Source organism: Adiantum capillus-veneris, chromosome 22, assembly GCF_014529385.1.
Source record: "Adiantum capillus-veneris isolate H3 chromosome 22, ASM1452938v2, whole genome shotgun sequence".
NCBI lineage: Eukaryota > Viridiplantae > Streptophyta > Polypodiopsida > Polypodiales > Pteridaceae > Adiantum > Adiantum capillus-veneris.
In genome coordinates, this window is record NC_140952.1 from 132,886,769 (window position 1) to 132,893,401 (window position 6,633).

General features: G+C 42.7%; 1 pseudogene; it reads left to right on the forward strand.

The window, feature by feature from the left end:
- The first annotated feature begins 2,563 nt into the window (after positions 1-2,563).
- Positions 2,564-6,243, forward strand: LOC147430247 (uncharacterized; annotated as a pseudogene).
- Positions 6,244-6,633: the final 390 nt, after the last annotated feature.

Sequence of the window (6,633 nt, forward strand, 5' to 3'; positions counted from 1 at the left end):
AAAACAACCTTTGAGACCAAGCTAATACAATCTTTGTGGAGGTAATCTAATGTCTGAGTGTAGATTAAAAAAGCAGTAAAATGAAAGACTAATCTAAAAGACAAAAATTGTCAAACATGACCCGTGAGAGCTTTCGGTGGGCAGGAAGCTCTGCGTTGATTTCAGGCTAGCTGGGCAGGAAGCTCTACGCTAATTTCAGCAAATGCAAGGTGAGGACATCTGTGCTGATGTAATCACCTATGCATGCATCTTGAAGGCATGTGACTCTATGCAAGATGCCGATATGAGCTTAAAAATGCATTCTGATCTTATTAGTCAGGGGTTGCTGTCTAATGTCTAGAGAATGAGTCTTTCTTTCGTGAGCTCACCTAAAGACTGTGCTTAGGAGAAGTCATGTACCAAGGTAGTAGCATTCCTGCTAATATTTGCCATAGTAGGTTACATAATAAGAATGCATGCTTGGGGAGGAAGCTCTGCGTTGATTTCAGGCTAGCTCGGCAAGAAGCTCTGCGCTAATTTCAGCAAATGCAAGGTGACGACATCTGTGGTGATGTAATCACCTACGCATGCATCTTGAAGGCATGTGACTCTATGCAAGATGCCGATATGATCTTAAAAATGCATTCTAATCTTATTAGTCAAGGGTTGCTGTCTAATGTCTAGAGAATGAGTCTTTCTTTTGTGAGCTTACTTAAAGACTGTGCTAAGGAGAATTCATGTACCAAGGCAGTAGCATTCCTGCTAATATTTGCGATAGTGGGTTACATGAAAAGAATGCATACTTGGGGAAAATGTTAGTCAATATGTATGTCAAGTGTGGTGCACCTATCAAGTCTTTTACAAGGTTAGTGTGCGGGATGTCATCTTGTGGAACGCACTGATCGCAGGATATGCCCAGACAAGGCTAGGAAGTTGTGGGTTGTTTTCAACTGGTGCGTAGCAAGAGCCTATCTCCAGACGCAATCACCTATGCATGCATCTTAAAGGCATGCACATTGTGGCTCTACGCAAGATGCTGATCTAGATACAAAAATTCACGATGATAGCTATTAGTCTAAGGCTGCTGAAAAGGGATGTTGTGCCAATCTATTTTTAGCAGAGGGCCTCTCTCGAGATGCAATCACCTATGTATGAATTCATGTGGCTCTATGCAAGATGCTGATGCGAAGCGAGGGCCTCTGTCCATATGCAATCACCTATGCATGCATCTTGAAGGAATGTGACTCTACGAAAGATGTTGATATGGGCTTATAAGTTTACTCTGATATTATTAGTGAGGGACTGTTGCAAAAGATTGTTGTGCTTGGCAATGCCTTGTTTGATATGTATACCAAATATGGTGCGCTTTGTAAAGCACAAAAAGGTCTTGAGGACCTTCTATCCAGAATGTCATCTCTTGGACAACAAAAATAGGGCAAGAGAGCTCCAGGCTGATTTCAGCGGCGGATGCAAAGCGAGGACTTCTCTCCGCATCTTGAAGGCTTGTGACTCTATGCAAGATATTGATATGGGCATAAAAATTGTTGCTGAAATTGTTACTCAGAGCTGTTGAAAAAGGGTATCGTGCTTGACAATGCCTTGGTTGACATGTTTGCTAAATGTGGTGCCCTTAAATTAAGAGAGCACAAAAAGTGCTCGAGGAGCTTTCTGCTCAGAGTGTGGAATCTTCGAATGCACTGATTGAAGGATTTGCCACACAAGGTTAGGGTCAAAAAGCGCCAATCTATTTTCAGCAGATGCGAAGCGAGGACCTCTCTCCAAATGCGATCACTTATGTATGCATCTTGAAAGCATGTGGCTCTACGCAAGATGCTAATGTGGGCACAAAAATCACAATTGTATTATTAGTTGTGGAAAAAGATGTTGTACTTTGCACTGCCTTGGTCGATATGTATGCCAAGCATTGATTGTGGGATACGCACAACAAGAGCAGGGCTAGAAAGCTCTATGCTGTTTTTCGCGGATGCAAAGTGAGGGCCTTTGTCCAGATGAAATCACCTATGCGTGCATCTTGAAGGCATGTGGCTCTATGCAGGATGCCGATATGGGCTTCAAAATTCACTCTATATGTTAGTCTCGGGTTGTTGCAAAAACATTTCGTTCATTGCAATGCCTTGGCTGATATGTATGCCAAATCTGGTGTACTTTAGGGAGCACATAAAGTGCTTGAGGACATTTGTGTCTGGAATGTTGTCTCATGGAATGTAATGATTACGAGATATGCGCAACGAAAGCACGACAAGGTTACTGTGCGGGATGTCATCTTGTGGAATGCATTGATTGCAGGATATGCCCGAACATGGCTAGGAAGCTATGGGTTGTTCTCAGCTGGTGGGTAGCAAGGGCCTATCTCCAGACACAATCACCTATGCGTACATCTTAAAGGCATGCGGATTGTGACTCTACGCAAGATGTTGATATACACAAAAATTCACAATGATATTGTTAGTCTAAGGCTGCTGAAAAGAGATGTGCCAATTTGTTTTCAGCAGATGCGAAGTGAGGCCTCTCTCCAAATGCAATCACCTACGTCTGAATTAATGTGGCTCTACACAAGATGTTAATGCGAGGCGAGGACCTTCGTCCATATGCAATCACCTACGCATGCATCTTAAAGGCATGCGACTCTACTCAAGATGTTGATATGGGCTTAAAAGTTTACTTTGATATTATTAGTGAGGGGTTGTTGCAAAAGATTGTTGTGCTTGGCAATGCCTTGGTCGATATGTACGCTGAATGTGGTGCGCTTTGTAAAGCACAAAAAGCTCTTGAGGGCCTTCTGTCCAGAATGTCGTCTCTTGGAGTGCATTGTGATTGCGGGGATATGCACAACAGAAGCAGGGCCAAAAGAACTCCAGGCTGATTTGAGCGGCCGATGCAAAGCGATGACTTATCTCCAAGTGCAATCATATACACATGCATCTTGAAGGCATGTGGCTCTATGCAAGATACTAATATGGGCATAAAAATTATTGCTCATATGGTTAGTTAGGGGCTGTTGAAAAAGGGTATCGTGCTTGACAATGCCTTGGTTGACATGTTTTCTAAATGTGGTGCCCTTAAGAGAGCACAACTTAAGTGCTCGAGGAGCTTTTTGTTCGGAGTATGGACTCTTCGAATGCACTGATTGAAGGATTTGCCACGCACGGTGGGGCCAAAAAGCTCCAGATTGTTTTCAGCAGATGCGAAGCGAGGGCCTATCTCCAGATGCAACCACCTACGTATGTATCTTGAAAGCATGTGGCTCTATGCAAGGTGCTGATGTGGGCACAAAAATTCACAATTGTATTGTTAGTTAAAGGCTATTGAAAAAAGATGTCGTACTTTGCACTGCCTTGGTTGATATGTATGCCAAGCACTAATTGTGGGATATGCACAACAAGAGCAGGGCAAGAAAGCTCTAGGCTGTTTTTCAGCGGAGGCAAAGTGAGGGCCTTTGTCCATATGAAATCACCTACACGTGCATCTTGAAGGCATGTGGCTCTATGCAGGATGCCGATATGGACTTCAAAATTCACTCTCATATGGTTATTCTCAGGTTGTTGCAAAAAATTGTCGTGCTTTGCAATGCCTTGGTCGATATGTAGGCCAAATCTGGTGTACTTTAGGGAGCACAGAAAGTGCTTGAGGCCATTTATATCTGGAATGTCGTCTCCTGGAGTGCATTGATTATGGACATGCACAACATGAGCAGGACCAAAAATTACTAGGCTATTTTTAGCGGATGCAAAGCGATGGCCTCTCTCCTTATGCACTCACATATGTATGCATCTTGAAGGCATGTGGCTCTACACAAGATGCTGATATGTGCATAAAAATTCACACTGATATTGTTAGTCAGGGTATGTTGAAAAAGATGTCATGCTTGGGAATGCCTTGGTTGACATGTTTGCTAATGTGGTCCACTTTAAAAATTCACTTATGATATTGTTAGTCCGAGGGTTGTTGCAAAAAGTGTCGTGCTTGGCTTGGTCCATATGTGCGCCAAATGTGGTGCACTTCAGAAAGCACAGAAAGTGATTGAGGAGCTTTCTGTCCGGAACGTCATCTCTTGGAGTGTATTGATTGTGGGATATGCAAAAGAGGAGCAGGGTAAAAATCTTTAGGTTGTTTCTAGCCGATGCAAATTGAGGGCCTCTCTCGTGATGCAATCACATACGCGTGCATCTTGAAAGCATGTCGCTCTATGCAAGATGTTGGTATGGGCATCAAAATTCATGCTCATATTGTTAGTTAGGGGTTGTTGAAAAAGATGTCGTACTTGTCAATGCCTTGATTGACATGTTTGCTAAACGTGGTGCAGTGTAGAGAGCACCAGAACTTCTCCAAAAGCTTCCCGTTTGGAGCTAGAATGCACCGATTGCAAGATTTGCCCCGTAGGGGGCAGTTTTTGCTAGATGCGAAACAATCGCCTCTCTCCCAATTGCGGGATTTGCTCCACAAGGGCAACGCTAGAAACCTCTAGGCTGTTTTTAGTAGATGTGAATTGAGGGCTTGGGGCTTTTCAAGAAAGATGTCGTGCTTGGCCGTGCTTTGATCAATATGTATGCCAGATGGGGCTCCCCAAAGACTACGAGTTTGTGTATGTGTATGTGTGTGAGATTACGGACAGATCATCCGGAAGATTCAACCTACCCTAAGACCACGAACATCAAAACTAATGTAGGTAATGGTATGCATGATAGAAAAAGTGAATGTGATAGTCGACATGTTGGCAAAAGTCACGGAAGGGACGATGATGAGACGACACATAATGGTGGGAATGTGATGCAACAATGCAAGGGAGGTCTGGCAGCCAATCCATCCAACAATGTGCTTCATGCAGCCGACCAATAGCAAAGGTACACTTATATTTCATGTTTTGATTTCCTCTATGTGATCTCAAAAGTTCTTAGATTACATCATGTATACAATAAAGCGATAAATTTATATTATTTCTATTGCAAGATTTCAGATGAAGGTGACAAGGACTTGTTATGCCCAACAAAGGGACACACGGACAATACACCATGACATGGCAACGTGGAATGATACATGTCTTTATAAAACATCGGTAATGAGTTCTTCCTTGTACAATTATGATATTTTTACAATAAAAAGTCCCTCCAACACTGGAGGATAAGCATAAGTCCCCCTTCAACACTGGAGGGGATACAAGTGGCGGGGGAAGGGCATGTTCCTCAGGGTATCTTTATAAATGTGGAGAACAATGCCAACTCCACACCATACATATGTATGGGTTTTTTTTTTGGCACAAGCATCTCCAATGCACATAATGCATCTCATTTCGTTTTTATTATAGTATGAAAATGTGTGCATCCATAATCTTTCATGTAAATCTCATTTGTGGTGCCAGGTCATAGAGCTTTTGGCGAAAGCTTCGAGGAAAGATGTTGGTGAGCCTTCATCGAAAGCTATGCCATGCGGTAAAATCCACACCATATCACTTTTTTACTTCTTACCATATACATAGTGAAGCAATCAAGGCAAACTAGTTGCAGTGGCAAGGAGACATTATGGACTGGGATATAGATGCAGGAGAGACTGGCATCAGCTTGGAGCTCATGTACATAGTTTTCCAGTGTTCAACTCAGTGAGAATTAATATGACACATTCAAAGATTGGACTTTGCCAGGACATTCAGCTAACTGGTGGAAATCCCCTACAAATGTATTTTACTCTGTGCTCTTACCTGAAAATAGCATGTATTTGAATAGGAATGTATGATGATGGAATAATGTATACACCAATATATGGATTTTCCCTAATCAATTTAAGTTCAAATTATTTATGTGGAGAGTCTGTACTGACACTCTGGCAACTGCTGCGAACTTGAACAAAAAAGGCTTCACAACTGGAACTTGTGCAAGATGTAACAAACTGGAAACGGTGAGGCATGTTTTCTGGCATTGTAAAGTTGTAGCAAAATGGTGGAAATGGGCTGAATACATGTGGTACACACCTTGGGGGGTCCAAATCACTAAATATAGACTGACATTTCATAAAGGGATCACACAGCATGACACTGCTATGCACTTTGCCCTGCAATCATTTAGAATTTGGTTTCACTGGTTTATCTGGTCTATGAGAAATCTGGAGGTTTTTGAGAAACATCGACTGTTCAATCATACTGTTCAACTGAAGGTTATCAGAGACAAAATGATAGAGGATGCAATGGTTCTGAAGGAGGCAAATGTCAAAGAAAGGGTGTTTCATATTCTCAACAAGCTCATAGCTTGAGGAGAAACCATAGCATATTGTATCATGATATTGTAATATAAATACAAAGGTTCCCAGAGAGAGAGAGAGAGAGAGAGAGAGAGAGAGAGAGAGAGAGAGAGAGAGAGAGATTACCTAATTTGTTCTTCCCCTTCATTGCATGCATGTTATTTGGCATTGCGGATCCTTGGGATTCAGACATCTGCTGAGGGCTAGAGGACAAGCAACAAAATCTTTTGCCCTTGACTTCTTTCTTCCCGGTGTGTCAAGAGAGTCGTTGTTGGAGGTGGCTGGCTGCTATGCCAATCTATTCTCCTCCTGGGGAAGCCTGGTGAGATGCAACTGGGGGACGGCTTACAGCTTACAATTTCTCCCTCTCCCCTCCCTCTCTCCTGACCCTGGCATCATGACTCC